Genomic DNA, 22,550 nt, shown 5'->3' with positions numbered 1-22,550 from the left:
AGTTGAGGGAGTATTCCCCAGACATGGGGGCACTACCATTAAGCAGCAGCTCAGTGGATAGAGCACTGGGCCTAGAGGCAGGAAGATCTGAGTTCAAATTCAGCCTCAGACACTAGCTGTATGACCCTGCGCAAGTCACTTAACCTCTGTTTGCCTCAAACCACTGGAGAAGGAAATGGAGAACCACTTCAGTATCTTTGCCAAGAAAACCCTGTAGACAGTATTGGCATGCTATGCTCCACAGGGTCACAAAGACTCAGGACTGAACAACAACATGGCACAGTATAGCTAATCTTGGAGTCACAGGACCTCACTTCAGATTATGATTCTGCTACTTGTAAGTCTTTTGCCAAATGACTTAATGTCTCATCATCTGTAAAAAGAGGGAGCTGGATTAGTGGACTTGTAAGGTCCCAGCTTAAGATTTATGATAATAATACTAATAATGTGCTAATTAGCATATTGTTACTCATTATAATTAGTATAAAATATACTACAAATAATGAAAATAACATTTGCATAGCATTTGAAGGTTTACAAAGAACTTTGCACATGTCTCATTTGAGCCCCAGGACAACAGTGTGAGGTATGGTCTTAGGAAATGAACTATACAAAGACATGGTCTGGAGACTGAATGCTGTGTACAGGAAACAGCTAACAGTCCAATTCGACAAGAGCAGAGAGTGTGGGAAGAGAAAAAATATGAAACAAGCCTGGAAAGGTATGTGAGAACCAGATTGTGGAGGGCTCTAAATGCCAGCTGGAAGATTTTGTATTTTATCCTAGAGGTAGTAGGGAGCTATAGAAGATTTTTGAGGAGAGACTTGGGTTAACTGCATGTCTCTAAAATGGACTGAATTCTTTAAAAGAAGAGAAGACATTCCTTAAAACATTAGAAGAGCCAGGAATATCAATGGACACAATTAAAAAAATAATTTTACTATAGTTTACTATAATTTCTCTTATCTGTACAAATGCACTTGAAATTACAAGCAGTATTATAATTTTATTCTGAAGTAAAAATTTTCATCATAACATCTCCATTTTTTCCTAACATTTAAAAAAATGTACTGTATCAATTGACTGAGGTTAATCTTTCTAGTTATTCTTAAATGCTGGTCCTTCTGGTTTAAAAATAATAACTGTTTATGTGGTTAAAAAAGGAAAGCACCAAACTGGAGAGTCATAGGACCCAAGTTCAAATTGTGATTTGAAGTTTGGAAAGCAATGAAGAGCATATGGACATAGATGAAGCACTTGGAGGGACCTTAGATGTCATCCAGTTTAACCCCTCCATTTTACAGATGAGGAAACTGAAACTCAGAGAGGCTTGTCCAAGGTCATAGAGGTAGTAAATAGCAGAGAAGAGATTCAAATCCAGGTTGTCTTCTTCCAAAACTAGTGTTCTTTTCACAGAACCATACTTCCTCAGAGAGATAGGCTACACATATGGATGGATGGATAGATAGATAGACAGATAGCTAGACTAGACATGTGGATGGATGGGTAGATAGACAAACTAGATAGAAATAGATATGCATAGAGACAGTTCCATCCATCCATCCATCCATACATCTATCCTGTCTACCTATCATCTATCTATTTATCTATCTAGCCATTTATCCATCTATTGATCAGTTGAGCCTCATAACAACCCAGTGAGGTAGGTATTACGATTCCAATTTTACAGATGATTAAATTGAGACTCAGAGAGACTGACTTGCTCAGAGAGACCAACTTGCCCAGAGTCACTCAGCTAGTAAGCACCACTGGCAGAATGTGAATGCAGGTCTTCCTGACTGAAAAGCCAACACCCTGCCCACTAGGTAATGCTTACTCTCTTTTCCTTAGAGAAACATTAAGAAGTAAAGTTTGCTTTAACTTCGAAAAGTCAGTGTGTTATGATAAATGTAAGCAGCAGGTTTCTTTGTCTTAGATCAAAACCACATTGATGTTCCTCTTCCTTCCCCCACCAACACTTTGTCTGATTGGGAGATGAAGCCTGAATGAGACAGAATGGACAGCAGTCTGGGGAATTTGCATAGTACATGGAGCTTATCCAGAAGCAATATTTGGTAATGCACTTTTTATGGAGAAGTTGAACAGTTTTTCTATAATGCCAGAATTAAATAATCTGACTTCTACTTACAAGTAAAAATGCATTAGTTCCTTTTCAGAAATTGCATCGCATTTAATATCTAGTGTATCTAAAGAAATGACTTTTTTTTTCCTTTTGGGAAGAGTTTTTGATGAAGCTTTTCCTCCAGCTTGCTGCATCCCTGCCTCCTGTATGGATGGGGCCAACAGATGGGGATTCCTAGGGGCAGCCAGCACATGTTCAGGGAAAACAACCTTCCTAGGGAAAAAATCTGTCCAATGGGTGTCCGTATGGAAGCTGGACTAAGTCAAGCCAGAACTCAGAGGACAGCCCGATCTGAAAGACTAGGCAGAGATCTTGGAATAGTGGATAGAGCTATAGACTTATGGTCAGGAAATCCCAATTTTGAGTCCTGACTCTGCCACTTACTGGCTGTGTGACTCTAGGCAAGTCACTCCACCTTGCTCAGCCTCAGTTTCCTCATAGGTAAAACTGAGATAATAATAGCACCTTGCTCGCAGAGATATTGTGAGAGGTAAATGAGGCAATATATAAAAAGTATTTTTGCAAACATTAAATGCATTATCATTGGATGGTAAAGACAATAATGATGATGACATGAGGTGGATTCTCTGGTTCACTGTCTCAGTCCAAAGAAGCCATATCTTCCCCTCTGGATTCCAGGGAACCTTGAGAAGCTCAAGGCAGCTTTTTCCCTACTGCCATCAGCTTAAGCCCCCATGGGTTATGTTTCCCTCATTGTTAGGGAGACAGTGATTAGGACTCCCGAATCCATTGGATCTCTCAACATTGTACAAGTTTTTATGAAGAGATATTTCCTTCATAGATACAGCAAGAACAAACAAACAAACATTTTCTCCAACACATGGGGGCAAATTAGGCTCAAAATGTTGCTGTTTTGCACAGCACTACTCCCACCAAGTACACATCTGGATGAGGCATGACTTAAGGATGAGCTCATGCCTCCAATTACTGCTATGCTGGGGCTTCAGCGGTCATTCCTAAAAATCTCTCTTTGCTCCCCAGAGCACAAATGATGCAATGCCTAAGAAACCGGGACCCTGGAATAATGGGATGCCAAGGAGCCCTCTGGACCTTTCAAATTCCCAAGGTCATAAGGTTCCACTCCTTCCACTGGTCACTGAGATTTCCTTGGAGCATAGATGCAATGAGGAAGAGGTTGAAGTCAGCAAACCTTTTGGAATGACTTTCTTACTTGGTTAGCCAACTGGAACCAGGTATAGACTGTCTACACCTGCTTCACAGTCTCTCAAAAGCACTCGCCTTACACATTATGATGATTGTCCCAGAAGTAGCTCCTTAGTGTTCTAGGGAGCTGCCATCTTCTCTCTAGTATATTCCACATGGAAACTCCATCTGAGATGTTTTGGGTATGCATGCTTAACAATGATTATCTGTAAAATGAAGATAATAGCACCTCCATCACAGGGTTGTAGTGAGGATCAAATGAGACAATACGTAAAACATTTTGCAGATCTTAAAGTGCTTTGTAGATGCTGACTGTTATTATTATTAAGCCAGGAACCAGGGAAGGTATTTGAAATCATGGGAATACATTAAAAAGGAGAACACAGTTAACCCTTCCACATCATGACTTGCCCTATCACAGTTTTGATATATTGTGGGTTGTCATAAGAAATTAAAGGGGAATTTTGGGGTAGTTTTGCGGAAGCTGCAGTCAACACACAAAGGCTGGCAGACAACAGTTTAGAAACTCAGAAATGCATAAAATATATGTGCAGTATTATATAATATCAACCTAAATTTTACAATAAGGTACTGTAAACTCCCCATAAAAGAAAAAGAAAAATGTCAGACTTCTTTTCTGGTATGAAGAGAGGGCTGAAAAATTTTATGTGGATTTTCCAGATCACCTCACCCCTAATCCCCTCGATGTGGAAGGTAATGGTTTCTCATGCAATTTTTTTACCTTTGAGACGCAGTATTGTGCATCTGAACAATGAACTGAGTGGCAGAAGACCTGTGCTCAAATCCTCTGTGTCTTCTCAACCTATGTAACACTGAGCAGCTCAGTCTCCCTCAGACTCAGTTTCCCCCATCAGTAAAATGAGAGGGTTAGAGATTCCTGGGTCCCATCTAGTTCCAAGTCTGTGACCCTGTGACTTTCTTCTTTGGTGGTAAGCCCATGCTGGCAACCAGACCTTGCTGGGTTCCCTAACATAGACTACTATCAACTGACATTTATATACAATATGGCTCTAAGAGAGGTCGAGTAATTTGTCCAGGGTCTCACAGCTAGTAGATGTCTGAGGTGGAATTCAGCCCTAGGTCTTTGTGATTCCAAGTTCCCCAGTATATCATGCAGTGAGAGATGATTTTTCATGCCTGACTGCCCTCCTCCCCCTAATCGCTACCGTCCCCTACAAAACCCAGAGTTGCATGATCAACGGCTTCCCTTCTTATAATAGATAGCAAAAAATATAGTTTCTCCTAGGGCTGCTCTGGCGAGATTACATTCTGGAAGCAGAACTTGGTTTAACCTTTGGAACTGTGACCACTTAAAGGAAGTAGCCAACAAGAAAAGGATGAACGGTTATTACTAGTGGGTGTGGTTAAATGTGGGCTAACTGAACTCCCCATGCATGCGCTGGCTGATTAACATAAGAGAAAGACTCCCCAAGTATCTGAAGCACAATCCGAGGAATGAAAATACTGTGGAACAACAAGGGTATTGCTGAGACTTACGGATTAAAATGAAGAAAGGACAGAATGAGGTTAAATATTCCGTTTGCCGTATTGCTTGTTATATCCTCCAATAATAACAGCTAACATTTATATCTTGCTTACTATGTGTGAGGTACTGCGTCAAGTGATTTATAGATATCATCTCATGTGAGCCTCACAACAATCCTGGGAAGTATGTGCTATCATTATCCCCATTTTACAGATGAGAAAACGGAGGCAAATAAAGGTTAAGTGATTTGCCCAGGGTCACACAGCTTATCATTTTGGAGCTTTGAGATGATAGAATCCAACCCTTTCATTTTACAGATGAAGAAACCGAGGCTGACAGAGCTTAGATGATTTGTTCAGGCTCATAGAGCTAGTAATTGTCTGAGGTAGAATTTGAACTCAGGTCTTCCTTGACTCTATTACAGCACTCTATACGCTGAGCCATCTTAGTGCTTGAAGAGAACAAGGTAGGTTGGTGGTATTGACTGGCCACATTCTGGGGGATGGCTAAAAAGTCTGATGTGTGAGCCCAGTACCTCCCATATTAATAGTCCTGTGGTAGCTTTCTTCCTGGCACCTCCATCTCTTTGCCTTAGGCATCACTAATGCATAAGTGAGCACAAGGAAACCTGTCTTATCTACACTTCACATTTCCTAAAACAGCTAACATGGGAGCCTGGGGATATATACTTTCAAATGTTGGCCCCAGTACTCTGTGTAACAATGGGCAAGTCCCATAACTTCTCTGACTCTCAATTTCCCCATCTGTAAAATGGGGATAATAATAACTGTGATACTTTCATCATAAGGTTAGTTGTTAGGATTAAAGGGAATATGAAGTACTTTGAAAACCTTATCATGCTACATACATGTCTACTGATAAAGTGTTTATTGTTACTGTTATTAATAGGTGACATTACTCTTTGGTTGAGGTTACTGGAACACAATTTCAACCACCACTGGCTTTTGTAATTGGCAGACTTATCCTGACAACAGAGCGGGGAGAACAAGAAGCAACCTTGAGCAGAGCTTTGAGAGTGGGCTCTGGGAGTGAGAGATGCCCTTTATGTGCCCCTTGGGGTTCCAGGGATTGAAGAAGCAGTTGACTTGAGTGGGAGCCAGAGAGTGGAAAGGATGCTGGTGTCTCTTTTGAATGAAGACAGTCTGTGCTAGGCATTTAAAGCTCTTCACAGGCCAGCATTAGCCCCTGGACCTTTCCAGGTTTACCGCACGCTACTCCGCCTTTGCACACTCCAGGTTCTGCTCAAAGCTGGCCTAACCACTATTCTCCCTGCACATTATCCAATCTCTTCTTTCCATGCCTTTTGCCTGGCTGTCTCCCATGTCTGGGATGCCTTACTTCCTCATTTCTTAAACTCCATCCTTTCCTTCAAAGCTCATCTTAAGTGCCACCTCTAGTGGAGGCTTTTTCTGATTCTCCTAGTTGCTAATGCCCCCTCCCCAAAGTACTTATTTTGTAAATAGTTTGTATTTATTTATCTGTGTTTATCTTGTGTGTTCTCCCCCCCCCCCAAGAATGGAAACTCCTTGAGGACAGGCAGGAAGGAAATTTTGTGTTTTGTCTTGGTATCCCAATGGATTGGCACATGACTGGCAAAGCATTGAAGACATGCTTATTGAATGAAATTGAATTTGATCTCTAAAGTCATTTTGGCCTGTAAAGTTCTATCATGTTAATTGCCTGGATAATATTGTTTGTTCCTTTCTGTCAGTCATTGAATACCTATTATTTTTATCACACTTGTCCTGGTGATATCAATTGCCACATTCACAGAGCATAGTCCCCAGCCTGCTCAAAGCCATATCACATAGTCACTCACCCGTTGTTTAAGTGTGTACTTTCTGTTGTCCTGAATCTGAGATAAGCACCTTAGTGTTCTGCTGACCCTCTCTTCCGATGCATTTGTTCTCCTAGAGATTTTAGGTAAGCCATTTAATGGGTCTAAATGTTATCACGTGATACATCACCAATGCAAGTTTGGAAAATGGCTAATGTATGGAGTATGGCCTGGCATCCAGCTCTGGTGATAACTGATCATGGAGAGTCTACACTATATGCCAATATCTTCCAACTCTTCTTCCAAACTAAGATATCATACTACTCTTTTGATTGAAGTGTTTGGCTACTGGGGCCATTGACGACATTCTTCTTTCAATTGGTAAGCATAAGATGTAGAGATTACAGGTTGGTATTTCACACATTTAAAGAAGAGGGAGAGAGATTTCTAATTCCACATGGCCCAATGATTTTCCCCATGTTTTATAAGGCTGCTGACACGTGTTGAAATCTCTCCTGCCGATCAGCTTCTGAGAAGCTATGACTGCTGGATTAGTCAATGCACATAAAAAGCAGAAAGAATGGTATATTATAGGAAACAATCCCAAATGGGTAGAAGATTAAGTGAGAAACCTGAACAGGAATTTTAATCCCTCTGATCAGAGCCCTGCTGTTTCACCAATAATTGTTTTTGATGCCACTGTAGCTCTCCTGTACTCAAATGCTATAGATAAGTATGGTATGGGTGTGGTGACCTGTAAACTGACCACAATCCATCAAGATCCATGTGTCCTCTCTGATTGTCGAGTCACTAAGGACAACAGAGTTTCAAGCCAGGATGCTCCCCAGGACATCTTGCTCTTCTCTGTGAGGTTTAAACATCAGAGCGGATGAAAGATGTAAGGCCTTGAAATAATCTTCTGCATGTAATGAACTGGGTCAGATAAGATAGGGGAGAGGGGAGTAAATGAAAATGGCTGTGGAGGGAGTTTGGATATATATTTGTCAAAATGGACCACTTCATGCTTTCTCATCTTTTAAAATAGAACTGGGTGATGTAGAAAGGAGCCAGATTGCTGATTCCCCCATGGGACAAGTCAATAAGCATTTATTAAACACCTAATATGTGCCAGGTTCAATGCTAAGTGCTGGGGATCCACAGAAAGGAAAAAGACAGTGCCTGCCCTCAGGAAGCTCACAGTCTAATGGGGACAATATGAAATGACTATGTGCAAACCATAGCTATGTGTGTTAGCATGTGTGAGTGAGAAATCTCTCTCTCTCTGTCTCTCTCTCTCTCTCTCTCTCTCTCACACACACACACACACACACATACACACACACTCATATACACACAGAGGATAAGGTGGAGATAATAGAGGGACAGTACTAGCATTAAGAGATATAGGAAAGGCTTCTTGAAGGAAATGAGAATTTAGCTGTGACTTTGGGAAAGCCAGGAGGCAGAGATGAGAAGAGAGGGCATTCCAGGCATGGAGGATAGCCAGGGAAAACACCTGGAGTCTAGAAATGGCGTGTCCTGTGTGAGGAACAGACAGGAGGGCCTATTAATAGATTGCAGAGTAAGTAGCATTCTTACTACCAAGGAGGAGTAAGGGGTAAAAAAACTAGAAAAGTAGGAGGGGGTGGGTTGTGAAGGACTTTGAATGGGACACAGGGGATTCCACATTTGATTCTGGCGGGGATAGGAGTCCACTGGAACTTTTTGCGTTGTTGAGGGGGAGGAGGGGTGTGACATAATCAGATGACAGACTTACAGTGGAAGAAATATTAGGTTTGGAGTCAGGGAACCCGAGATAAAATTCTTATTCTGTCAAATACTACCTGTATGATTTGGGGCAAATTGATTAACCATTCTGGGCCTCAGTTTCCCCAAGTTCAAAATGAGATAGATGTTTTCTTTTTTATCCACTTAATAGTATTTTATTTTTTCCAATTACACATAAAGATAGTATTCAACATTGATTTTTATAAGATTTTGAGTTCCAAACTTTTTTCCCTCCCTTCCTTCCTTCCTTTCCCCTTCTCTTGCAAAGACATCAAGCAATCTGACATAGGTTATGCAAGTACAATCATGTTGAACATATTTCCACATTAGTGACATTGTGAAAGAAGAATCAGAATAAAAGGGAAAAACCACAGGAAAGGAAAAAAAACAAAGTAAAATAATATGCTTCAATCTGGATTTAGATTCCATAGTTCTTTTGTCTGTGGATAACATTTTCCATTATGAGTCTTTTGGAATTGTCTTGGATCACTGTATCACTGAGAAGAGTAAGTCTATTGTACAATATTGCTATTGGTGTGTACAATGTTTTCCTATTTCTGCTCACTTCACCCAACATTGGTTCATGTAAATCTTTCCAGGTTTTTCTGAAATCCATCTGCTCATCATTTCTTATGGTACAATCGTATTCTACTACATTCATATACTACAACTGGTTCAGTCATTCCCCAATTCATGGGCATCCCCTTAATTTCCAGTTCTTAGCCACCACAAAAAAGCTGCTATATTTTTTTTGTACATGTGGGTCCTTTTATCTTTTTTTTTAAGATGTCTTTGGGACATAGACATAGTAGTTGTTTTGCTGGATCAAAGGGTACGCACAGTTTTAAAGCCCTTTGGGCATAGTTCCACATTGCTATGCAGAATGGTTGGATCAGTTCATAACTCCATCATCAATACATTAATGTTCCAATTTTCCCATATCTTCTTCAACATTTATCATTTCCCTTTTCTGTCATCATAGCCAATCTGATAGGTGTGAGGCATGGTACCTCAAAGTTATTTTAATTTGCAGTTCTCTAATCAATAGCGATTTAGAGCATTTTTTCATATGACTATAGATAGCTTTAATTTCTTCATCCAAAAACTGCCTGTTCATGTTCTTTGACCATTTATCAATTGGAGAATGACTTGTATTCTTATAAATTTGACTCAGTTCTCTATATATTTGAGAAATGCCTTCATCAGAAACATTGGCTATGAAAATTGTTCCCTAGTTTTCTGCTTTACTTTTAATTTCAGTTGCATTGATTCTGTTTGTGCAAAACCTTTTTGATTTAATATAATCAAAATTATCCATTTTGCATTTCATAATGTTCTCTATCTCTTGTTTGGTCATAAATTCTTCCCTTCTCCATAGATCTGACAGGTAAACTATTCCTTTCTCTTCTAATTTGCTTTATGTTTAATCATGTACCCATTTTGACCTTATCTTGGTACAGGGTGAGATATTGGTCTATGCCTAGTTTCTGCCATACTCTTTTCCAGTTTTCCCAATAGTTTTTGTCAAACAGTAAGTTCTTATCCCAGAAGCTGGAGTCTTTGGGTTCATCAAACAATAGATTTATTTACTACTGTGTCTTATGTACCTAACCTATTCAGTTTATCTTCCACGCTATTTCTTAGCCAGTACCAATTTTGATGATTTCTGCTTTATAATATAGTTTTAGATTGGACATGGCTAGGCCGCTTTCCTTTCTTTTTTTCCTCCATTAATTCCCTTGATATTCTTGACCTTTTGTTCTTCCAGATGAATTATGTTATTGTTTTTTCTAGCTCTACAAAGTAATTTTTTAGTAGTTTGATTGGTATGGCACTGAATAAGTAAATTAATTTAGGTAGAATTGGTATTTTTATTATATTAGCTCAGCTTAACCATGAGCAATTGATATTTTTCTAATTACTGAGATCTGGTTTTATTTGTGTGAAAAGTAATTTTGTAATTGTGTTTTTATATAGTTCCTGGGTTTGTCTTAGCAGGTAGACTCCCAAATATTTTATATTGCCTACAGTTATTTTAAATGGAATTTCTCTATCTCTTCTTGCTAGATTTTTTTGGTAATATATAGAAATGCTGATAATTTATATAGATTTATTTTATATTCTGGAACTTTGCTAATGTTGTCAATTATTTCAGCTAGTTTTTTAGTTGATTCTCTAGGATTCTCTAAGTATAACATCATATCATCTGCAAAGAGTGATAGTTTTGTTTCCTTGTTGCCTATTCTAATTCAATTTATTTTGCTTCTTTTGTTGCTAAAGCTAACATTTCTAGTACAATATTAAATAATTGTGGTTATAATGGACATCCTTTTTCATCCCTTATCTTATTTGGAAAGCTCATCCCCATTACATATAATGATTGCCGATGGTTTTAGATAGATACTACTTATCATTTTAAGGAAAATTCCATTTATTCATATGTTCTCTAGTGTTTTTTTTTTAATAGGAATGGGTGCTGTATTTTGTTAAAAGGTTTTTCTTCTTCTATTGAGATAATCATATGATTTCTGCTGGTTTTGTTAATGATATGATCTATTATGCTGATAGTTTTCCTAATATTGAACCAGCCCTGCATTCCTGGTATAAGTCCCACCTGGTCAGAGTTACTATATTATCCTCATGATAAATTGCTGTAATCTCTTTGCTAATATTTTATTTAAAATTTTTGCATCAATATTCATTAGGGAAATTGGTCTATAATTTTCTTTCTCTGTTTTGGCTCTTCCTGGTTAAGTATCAGCACCATATTTGTGTCCTAAAAGGAATTTGGTAGAACTCTTTCTTCGCTTATTTTTCCAGATAGTTTGTATAGTATTGGAATTAATTGTTCTCTTAATGTTTGGTAGAATTCACTCGTAAATCCATCTGGCCTGGATATTTTTTCTTAGGGAGTTCATTGATGGTTTGTTAAATTCCTTTTCTAAAATGGGTTTATTTAAATATTTTATTTCCTTTTCTGTTAATCTGGGCAATTTATATTTTTTTGTAAATATTCATCTACTTCACTTAGATTGACAGATTTATTGGCATACAGTTGGGCAAAATAGCTCCTAATAATTGCTTTAATTTCTTCTTCATTGGTGGTGAATTCACCCTTTTCATTTTTCATACTGGTAATTTGGTTTTCTTCTTTTTTTAAAATCAAATTAATTGAAGTCTTACCTATTTTATTGTTTTTTTATTAGTTCAATAGTTTTCTTTCAATTTCATTAATCTCTCCTTTGATTTTCAGAATATCTAATGTGGTATTTAATTGGGGATTTTTAATTTATTCTTTTTCTAGCTTTTTTAGTTCCGTGCCCAATTCATTGATCTCCTCTTTGTCTATTTTGTTCATGTAAGCATTTAGAGGTATAAAAATTTCCCTAAGAATTGCTTTGCCTTCATCGCATAAGTTTTGATTGGTTGTCTCGTTGTTGTTCACTTTGATGAAATTATTGATTGCTTCTATGATTTGTTATTTAACCCAGTCATTCTTTAGGATTAGATTATTTGGTTTCCAGTTAGTTTTTAGTCTTCCTTCCATGGCCCTTTATTACATGTAACTTTTATTGCATCATGATTTTAAATAATAATTCTGCCTTTCTGCATTTGATTGTGAAGTTTGTATGCCCTAATACCTGGTCAATTTTTGTGTAGGTGCCATGTACCATTGACAGAAAGGTATATTCCTTTCTATCCTCATTCAATTTTCTCCAGAGATCTATTATATCTAAGTTTTCTAAAATTCTATTCACCTCCTTTTCTTTCTTGTTTATTTTGTGGTTAGATTTATCTAGTTCTGAGAGGAGGAGGTTGAGGTCCCCCACTACTATAATTTTGTAGTCTATTTCTTCCTGTAACTCACTTAACTACTCTAAGAATTTGGATGCTACACCACTTGGTGCATAAAAGTTTTGTATTGATATTACTTTATTGTCTATGGTATCTTTTAGCAAGATGTAGTTTCCTTCCTTATCTCTTTTAATTAGATATATTTTTGCTTTTGCTTTGTCTAAGATCAGGATTGCTACCCCTGATTTTTTCACTTCAGCCATAGCATAATACATTCTGCTCTAGCCTTTTACCTTTACTCTGTATGTATCTCTCTGCTTTAAATGTATTTCTTGTAAACAACACATTGTAGGATTCTGGTTTTTAATCTACTTTGCTATTTGCTTCTGTTTTATGGGAGAGTTCATCCAATTTAAATTCATAGTTATGATTACTAACTGTATTTCCCTCCACCTTATTTTCCCCTCTGTTTATATTTTTCCCTCTCCTTTTACTCTATCCCTCCTCACCAGTGTTTTGCTTCTGACCACCACTTCCCTCAATGTGTCCTCTCTTCTATCAGTCTCACCTTCTTTTTCTTTCCTCTTTCCCTTTCTACTTCCCCATAGGGTAAGATAAATTTCAAATACCCGATTGAGTATGTATGTTTTTCCCTCTTTGAACCAAATCTGATGAGTAAAATTCAAACAATGCACACCCCCTCCCTTTTTCCCCCTTTACTGTAATAGGTCTTTTGCACCTCTTCATATGAGATATTTTCTGCCTCCTCCTTTTCTCTTCTTCCAGTACAACTTTGTTTTCACCCCTTAATTTTATATCACATCAAAATCAAAACCAACCTATACCCACACCCTCTATCTATGTATACTCCTTCTAACTGCTCCAATAGAGATACAGTTCTCAAGAGTTACAAGTTGTCATCTCCCTGTGTGGGAATGTAAACAACAGTTTAACCTTATTGAACAACACGTTTCTTTTCTTTTTCTTTTTTGCTGTTTACCTTGTTATGTTTCTCTTGAGTCTTCTATTTGAAGATTTAATTTTCTACTCAGCTCTGGTCTTTTCATTAGGAAAGTTTAAAAGTCCCCTATTTTATTGAATAGCCATCTTTTCCCCTGAAAGATTATGATTTTTTTTTTTTTTTGGTGAGGCAATTTGGGTTAAGTGACTTGCCCAGAGTCACACAGCTAGTAAGTTTTATGTGTCTGAGGCCGAATTTGAACTCAGGTCCTCCTGACTTCAGGGCTGGTGTTCTATCCATTGCACCACCTAGCTGCCCCAGATTATGCTTAAATTTGCTGGGTGGTTGATTCTTGGTTGTAATCCAAGTTCCTTTGTCTTCCAGATTATCATATTCCAAGCCCTCTGAACCTTTAATGTAGAAGCTGTTAAGTCCTGTGTAATCCTGACTGTGGCTCCTTGATATTTGAATTGTTTCTTTCTGGTTACTTACAGTATTTTCTCCTTGACCTGATGATTCTGGAATTTGGCTACAATATTCCTTGGAGTTTTCATTTTGGGATTTCTGTCAGGAGGTAATGTTTGAGCACACATATGGTAAGGGGGTCAGATAACTGGTTGGAAGGATATTACAGGGGAACCTCTGCTGGTACTGGGTTCAGGATCCTGTTGCTTTGCTCATATGTGGTTCTGAGTCAAAGTCCCAGGGCAAAGAGTAGCACTAATGCATAGGGGAGCAGGGGCCCTGGTCCAGGGTAGAGAAAAATGCTTGCAGTAACTCACAAGGGAGCAGGGGCCTGATCTATCACTCTTTCCAGATGATATGATGGTATACTCAGATAATCAACTAAAAAACTAGTTGAAATAATTAACAACTTCAACAGACTTGTAGGATATAAAACAAACCCACATAAATCATCAGCATTTCTATATATCACCAATAAAGTCCAGCAAGAAGAGATAGAAAAAGAAATTCCATTTGAAATAACTGCAGACAATATAAAATACTCAGATGTCTACCTGCTAAGACAAACTCAGGAATTATATGGACACAGTTACAAAACACTTTTCACACAAATAAAGCCATCACTAAACAACTGGAAAAACATTATTTGCTCATGGGTAGGCTGAGCTTATATAAAAAATGATAATTCTTCCTAAATCAATTTACTTACTCAGTGCCATGCCAATCAAACTACCAAAAATTATTTTGTAGAGCTAGGAAAAATAACAAAATTCATCCGGAAGAACAAAAGGTTGAGAGTATCAAGAAAATCAATGAAAAAAAAATGTGAAGAAATGTGGCCTAGTTGTACCAGATCTCAGACTTGATTTCAAAGTGGTAATTATCAAAACAGTCTCATACTGGCTAAGAAATAGAGTGGTGGATCAGTGGAATAGAATAGGTATACAGTACACAGTAGTAAAAGACCATAATAGTCTAGTGTTTGATAAACCCAAAGATCCAAGCTTTTGGTACAAGTATACACTATTTGAGAATAATGGCTGGGAAAACTAGAAAGCAGTTTGGCATAAACTAGATAAAGACCAACATCTCACAATGTATATCAGCATAAGGTCAATGGGTACATGCTTTAGACAAAAATTAGGGGAGCATGGAAAATTTTACCTGTCACCTCTATGGATAAGGGAAGAATTTTTGCCCAAACAAGAGACACAGAATATAAAATGGATGTTTTCGATTACATTAGGTTAAAAAAAAAGTTTCGTACAAACAAAACCAATGATGCCAAAATTAGAAGGAAAGCAGGAAACTAGGGGAAAAATTATAGTAAGTTTATTTGATAAAATCCTCTTTTTTCAGGTACAAAGAGAACTCAGTCAAATTTATGAAAAAACAAATCATTCCCCAACTGATAAATGGTCAAAGAATATGAACAGGCCATTTTCAGACAAAAAAAATCAGACAAAGCTAACTATGGTCATATGAAAAAATACTCTAAATCACTATTGCTTAGAGAAATGCAAATTAAAACACCTGAGTCACCACATCACACCTATCAGATTGGCTAATATGACAGAAAAGGTCAATGACAAATGCTGGATGGAATATGGGAAAATTGGAACACTAAGGCAGTGAATTGGAATTGTGAACTTGTCCAATCATTCTGAAAAACACGTTGGAATGATGCCTGAAAGGCTAAAATCCTGTGAATAGCCTTTGACTCAGCAGGGAGTCTACTAGGTCTGTATCCCAATGAGATCAAAGAAAAAGGAAAAGGGCCTCTCTGTACAAAAACATTTATAGTAGCCCTTTTTTGTGGTGGCAAAGAATTAGAAACTGAGGGGATATCTATCAATTGGGGAATAGCTGAACAAGTTGTGGTATATGATTGTGATGGAATACTATTTTACTATAAGAACTGACAAGCAGGATGGTCTCAGAAAAACCTGGAAGACTTATATGAACTGATACAAAGTGAAGTAAACAGAGCCAGGAGGACATTGTACACAGCAAAACAGCAAAATTGTACAGTGATCAACTGTGAATGACTTAGCGATTCTGAGTAATACAATGACCCAAGATAATCCCAAAGGATTTATGATGAAAAATGCCATTCACTTCCAGAAAAAGAACTGATATAGTTTGAATGCTGATTGATGTATACTTTTTTGCCTTTATTTTTCTTGGCATTTATCTCTCTCTCTCTCTTTCTTTTTTCTTTTGCTACATGACTAATATGGAAATATGTTTTGCATGACTTCACATGTATTTTCTATATCAAATTGCTTGCATTCTTAAGCCTGGTGGCCCCCTGCTCCTCCAAGAGCTCACCATATTGGTGGCAGCCTTGGTGTAGATCTGCTTTACCCCTCCTCTCACTAAAAACTCCTGAGCTCAAATGATTCACTAATCTCACACTCCCTATAGCAGGAATTACCTGTGATTTCACCAAGCCCAGCCAAGTACCTAGTTATTTAAGTCTTTTCTTAAACATTAGAATACATTTTTTCCTGAAGGCAAGGACTTTTTATTTTTGTTTTGTTTTTTGCCTTAGTCTGTAAATTTTAGTGCCTTAGGACAGAGTTCCAGTTGCCTCAACCCTAGTTACAGCTCTGATAGAGTAAATATTTCTCTTTTGGTCTATTTTTCATGAGGGAAGTAGGGGTTTGGGGTAAGTGGGAAAGAAGTGATGGCAAGAATTGATAGCTTGTTTAAATAACTGTATCTTATGTAGCTATAATCACACATAGGGTCTTTTATCTTTATCTTTTCTTTAAAATCATTAATAATTTGGACCTTTGATCTAATATGGTCAATTATGTGACTGCCCTCAAGTGACTGCTACATCATCATATTCTCCGCTCTCCTCCCCGCCATCATCCCCTCCTACTTCCCCTCTTCCCTTTCGATGGTGCCATGTTGGATAGATTTGCCAATTGTCTCTTCTCCTCTCCACACACACTTCAGCAGTTGCCCGGGCCTGTCCCTCTTACCTCCCCAAACCCTCTTGTGACCATCCCTGCTTTAGATTCCCCTCACCCTCTTCCACATTTGACTTTCATCTCTTCTTTCCTAAGCTACTGCAGAAACCTCTAACTGGTTCTCCTTCCTCCAGTCTATCCCCTCTCACAGAGCTGCCTAAGGAAGCTTCAGAATCCACTGCCCATCACGTTAGCTCCCTATTCCCTTCTACCTTTTCATCTACGACAATAGGAAATGCCGTTTGTATGGCATGTGATGTAGACTTTATTTGTGTTCTGTGAGGTGGATTTTTCTCCCTTTTTGGCTCCACTTATGCCTGGCCACAATTGATTACCATGTACCTCTCACAGTCTGCCCTGTCACCCCCTCCTCCCATTGGCTAGTTTCTCCCCAAACTGAATGTGGAGGAAATAGCCAAGCCAGCCATCCTTCTCCCTCTTTTGCCTCCATTTCTCAACATGGGTATTTTTCCCCCCACTCTTTTTTCATCTCCCTTTTGTTTATCTTCCACCATCAAAATGTAATCTCCTTGAGGGCAGGGATCCAGTTTTTTTTTTTCTTCTTGCTTGAATTTGCATTCTTAGTACTCAGTTCGGTGCCCAGCACATAGTAAGCACTTAATAAAATACACGTTGACCTGACTTTTACAGGTATTATCATACCTATTGTACAATAAGAAGACAGATGGTCAGAGAGATTAAATGATCGGATTAGGGTTCCACAGCTAGAAAGTGTCTGAGACAGAATTGGAACCCAGGTTTTCCTGACTGCAGGTCATTTGTGCTCTGTAGCACATGGGACAGGTGAGTCCTGGGGGCAGAACAAGGACTTTTATCAAGCAAAGGGAGTATTGCTTAGTGTGTAGAGAGGAGGTGTTGAATATTGGTTAGCGTTTATGTGGCCCTTTAAGGTTGGTGAAGCATTTTACAAATATAATAATACTAATAAATAGCTAACATTAATATAGCATTTACTGTGTGCCAGGCACTGTGCCGGGTGCTTTGCAGTTATCTTTATTATTGGTAATAATAATAATAATGATAGGTAATCCCTTACTATGTGCCAATAATTATCATTATTGATAATAATAGTAATAATATGCCTATGTCCTTGTGCCAAATGCCAAGGGCTTTACAATTAATAATGATGATGTTAATATCTAACATTTATATAACACTACATGCCAAGCACTACGCTAAGTGCTTTACATTATTATTAATAAGAATAAAAACTAACATTTATATAGTGCTTACTATGTGCCAGGCACTGTGCTAAGAACAATTATTATCTTATTTGATACTCATAACAGCCCCGTGAGATAGGTACTATTGTTACTCCCATTTTACAGATGAGGAAACTGAGGCAGTAAGAACTTGCCCAGCTAGTAGCTGCTGGGCCGCTGGAAGCTGCATTTGAACTCAGCTCTTCCAGACTCCAAATCCAACACTCTCTCCACTGTATCACCTAGCTGTATTTGTATGGTGCTTTTCAAATATTGCCTCCTTTGATTATCTTATAATTTGTAATTATTTATCATTATTATTGCTGCCATTCTCAGCGGGGGCCCCTTGGTCACACAAATCACACCTGGGACAGGGAAGCTCACCAGACCTACTGCAGGCCCCCTGCTGGGAGGACCAGCGGTCTCCCCAAGCTGAGATTAAGACCCTGTTACACTTCTCCATCCCATGACTTTTTTTTTCTTTCTGAATAGTCTCTCCTACTCCTGCATCCTGATTGGGCCACACAAAGACATCCCATGTTTCTATTGGCCCAGAGGCCTGCCACTTGCCCCTGGGATGCCTGGGAGTTGTAGTCCCGCTCTCATCCGTAGGCCAGGAGCGAGCGTGCGTGAGTGCGTGCGTTTGGAACCCCGGACCTTCCCCTGCCCATCCTCGCTTCGGGTGAGCCTCCCTCCCCGCTGCCCTGGGACTCCCAGCGCGGGGGGGCCCCTCTCCTCCTGCCCCCCGAGTCCCCCCCTTCCTCCCTGCACTTCCCAGCCGCTGAGAGGACCGAAGGTCGGGGTGGGGGATGCAGCCAAGCTGCCCAGTCTCCGTCAGGGGCAGGGGTCTCCCTTCCCGAGCGTTCCCACGCGGGCTCCTGGAGGCCGGGGAGGGGGCTCCCGCCTCGCGCGCCCGCCGTAGCCACGTTGGCACAGTGGACTCAGGAGCGGAGCCCTGCCCTGGGGGCCACGGGAGCCACAGCTTGTTAGCTGCGGGAGCAGCCCCCCACAGGGGTCCTCTAGTCTTACAGATGCTAAGGGGAGGGTCGTGGTGGAGAAAAAAGACCCAAACCCCAGGACACCTGCCCAGGCGTGGCCTCCCATGACCGTAGGGGTCATCTCGTGCAGCTCCTTGGCTCTACAGAGCAGGGCTCTCGGGATGGCCACGATACCCGTTGGGTCAAAGGATGCCTAGATCTGAAGGGGAGCGTCTGGTCCAGCAGCCACACATGTATTAAGCGCCTGCTGTGTGTCGGGCGGCGTGCGAAGCACTGGGGGTACAAAGAAAGTCAGAAACCACGTCCAAGCTCCCCCATTGCACAGTGCAAGGCCAGGAAGGCTGGCAAGTTGGAGCAAAAGCAAGAAGCACTTATTAAGCGCCTACTGTGTGCTAGGCCCCGTGTGAAGCGCTGAGTAAAGCAAACAAAACAAACAGTGCCCACGAAGTCCCGGGGTCCTCTGTAGCCTGATCTGTAAAGGGCCGGGATGGTCTAGATGACCCGGGACGTCCCTTCCAGCAGGCTTCCCGGAGGGCACACACATGTCAAAGCATCCTCGGTGGCATGGGACCCCAGCTTCTCTGACCGCTGACCAGCCCCCAGGACCCTGCACGGGGCGGGGCTTAATACATGCGCGCTGCCCAACGCCAGGGCGTGTGCCCTTAGGGGCACGGGGGCGATCTCGGGTGAGGGTGGGGTCGGGGTGCTGTGAGGCCGGGCTGCCCACCCCTGGAAGCTTAAGCCCCAGGTGGACGGCCCTCCCAGGCGGTGGCCTGTGGATTTTGGCCAGCGGTTCAGGGGTTCACAACCAGCAGCCTTAGAATTCTCTCCTGCAAGTCCGCGTGAAGTTCGCGTGCCCAGACTGCGCGCCCCCCGCCCCGGTCCAGTCTCCCCGTCCCCCTCCTTCTCTTCAAGGGCTTCTTTTCCTCTAGAGGCAGCCGCCGGCTGGCCGTGATGCCTGCTGGGAAGTGTAGTCCTGCCTGTCCTCCCCTTGCCCAGCTCCACTTCAGGAGCCCGTTTGCTGGATGGCCCGCGCAGTGTCTGCTGGGAGGTGTAGTCCTGGCCCAGCTGCAAGTTCACAGCTCCTTTGGACTGGTCTGGGAGGCTCTGTAGGCTAATCTTCCCTCTCCCCTCCCCCTCCCCCTCCTCCTCCTCCTCCTTCCCCCTTTCACCCTCCTCATGCCCTACTTCCTTCCCACACTGGGGTTATTTTGGGTCTCCTTAATGTTTAATACTCCTGGCTAAGTGACCCAGCCAACTCTTCGAGGCAGGATTTCTAAAAAAAATTTAATTAATTAATTAAAAAAAAATATATATCTACACACTCATATATATGTATATGTATATGTATGTATAGATGTATAATATATAAATATATTTCCATACACATAACCATATATACACATTTAACATTTTATTTAAATTTTAAAAATGAAATTAAAAATATATTTTAACTTAAAATTGATTTTCTTTTCTTCCTCCCCTTCCCCTTTAAAAAATAAAAACAAAAAACACTTGTACCACATATGTCTTTGGACCCCATGTTAAGAACCCATGCTCTAAGACTTTGAATTGTCAAAGTTTGACCTGAATCGGTAGAGAGAATTTCCTCCTCTGGAAGTTCCTTACACTAGGCCGAGTCTCATCCCTCTCCTTATCAATCAGTCAATCAATAAACATTTGTTAAGTGCCTACTATGTGCCAGGCACTAATGGCAGAGACAACATGCAAACGAATATATACAAGGCAAATTATAGGCAATATAAATAAATAGGAAATAATCCACAGAGGGAGAGGCTTCCTGTAGAAGGTAGAATTTTAGTTGGGACTTAAAGGAGGCCAGGGAGATCAGAGCACTGATCCTGGGGTAAGGAAGACCTGAGTTCAGATTTGGTTTCAAACACTACCTGTGTGACCCAGGGAAAGTCACTTAACCTCTGTATTTGCCTTAGTTTCCTCAATTGTAAAATGGGAATAATAATATCACCCACCTCATAGGGTTGTTGTGAGGATCTAATGAGATGATATCTGTTAAGTGCTTCACACTATGCCTGGCACATAGTAGGTTCTATATAAATGTCTATATTATATATTATATCGTATATTATGTATAACTACATAATTTATATATAAACATAATTTATATACAGTATAACATATATAACAACATAATTTACATATAAAATATATATAATATATAAATTATATAATATAATTATATACTACATCTCAACAAAACAAAACATCTCTGAAGGCGTGGAGGCTGGAGGTGCAATATCAGTTGGAACCACTTTGTGGATAGCCTCAGATACCAGAACTTTATACTTTACCCTAAAAGAGAAAACCATTGGAGCATTTTGAGCACTGGAATGACATGGCCAGCCTTTGCAGGGGCTGAGACAAATACCTGGGATTACATACTGCCTCATGGCACCTACTGGTTTTGTGACCCTAAGTAAATCACTTAACCTCTCTCTGTACCTCAGTTTCCTCATCTGTAAAATGAGGTTTGGACTCCTTGACCTTGAAGCTATGACCCTATGCTAGTATGAACCTTTTAAACACGAGGAATGAATTTGGGAATAGAAAGTAAAGGAACATTGGGGTATGAAGACAAGGATTTTTTTGGTTATTTTTCAAAGATCAAAGAGCTCATATGTGGAAACAGTTTGTAGTGATATGTTTTAAGGTTTACAAAGCATTTAAGTTGTAGGAGTGTTATTATCCTCATTTTATAGATAAGAAAACTCTCAGAGAGGATAAGGAGCTTAGGGATAGGTAGGTAGACATCCCCAGGCAGTGCCTCTGCTCCATTGAAGTCAGTTTGGGGCAGCGTTCTTAATGTGAGAGAGGTCTGTAAACTTGTGCTTTGTGTTTTAAATATCTTGATAATTGTATTTCTGCATAACTGTTTGCCATAGTGCCTGGCACATAATAAACACTTAATAAATGCTTGTAGAATCGTGGACTGATTTAAAAACATGATTCTGAGAAGGGGTCCATAGGATCCCCAAGACTGCCCAAGGGGTCCAGAAAATACAAAGAGGTGAAGAAACATTGTTTTGGGGAGTGGCTTTCCCTATGATTTGCTCTCCCTATTTTTGTCCTCTTGGTAATAGAAGTACAGAGGCCCCTGATACAGTATTTTCCAGGAAAGAAAGTAGGTTTACTGTAATTTTGCAAAAGGAATGTCCTTTTTCAGACCTGATGCCCCAATTTTTTATTAGGAAAATGTGGTATAATTGAGAGGGGGATGAGGACCAGCAGTGAAGTATCCTCTTGGTCAATGACAAAGGCATAGAATTTGGAGCTTAAAGGGAACTTCACTGTCATGTGATCCAATCACCTCTTTTTACAGATGAACAGACAAATTTACTGAATTGGAAGAAGGGAGTTGCCTAACTGGACCCCGTCTCTGGCAGAACCAGGCTTAGAGGCCAGGTTACCCAAGCCTCAGTCAAATGCATTTTTCTTCACACGAGGCAGCTTCAGAGTAAATGTAAAGTCTTACTCTGGGGTCCAAGAAATCAGTGTCACAAGTACAAGATTAGGGAAGCATGGCTACAGAGTTTGTCAGAAAAAGATGAACTCTTGGGCTTTTGGAAGATTTTGAGCTGAATGACTTGAATACATCTAAGACAAGGATTCATGAACTTTTTTTCTGCCCTGGACCTCCCAGATAGTCTGGTGAATCCTATGAATCCCT

This window comes from Vombatus ursinus, unplaced genomic scaffold (genome assembly GCF_900497805.2).
Source record: "Vombatus ursinus unplaced genomic scaffold, bare-nosed wombat genome assembly UNPS02014773.1, whole genome shotgun sequence".
In the NCBI taxonomy this organism is placed as follows: Eukaryota; Metazoa; Chordata; class Mammalia; order Diprotodontia; family Vombatidae; genus Vombatus; species Vombatus ursinus.
This window is presented reverse-complemented; position numbering follows the sequence as displayed.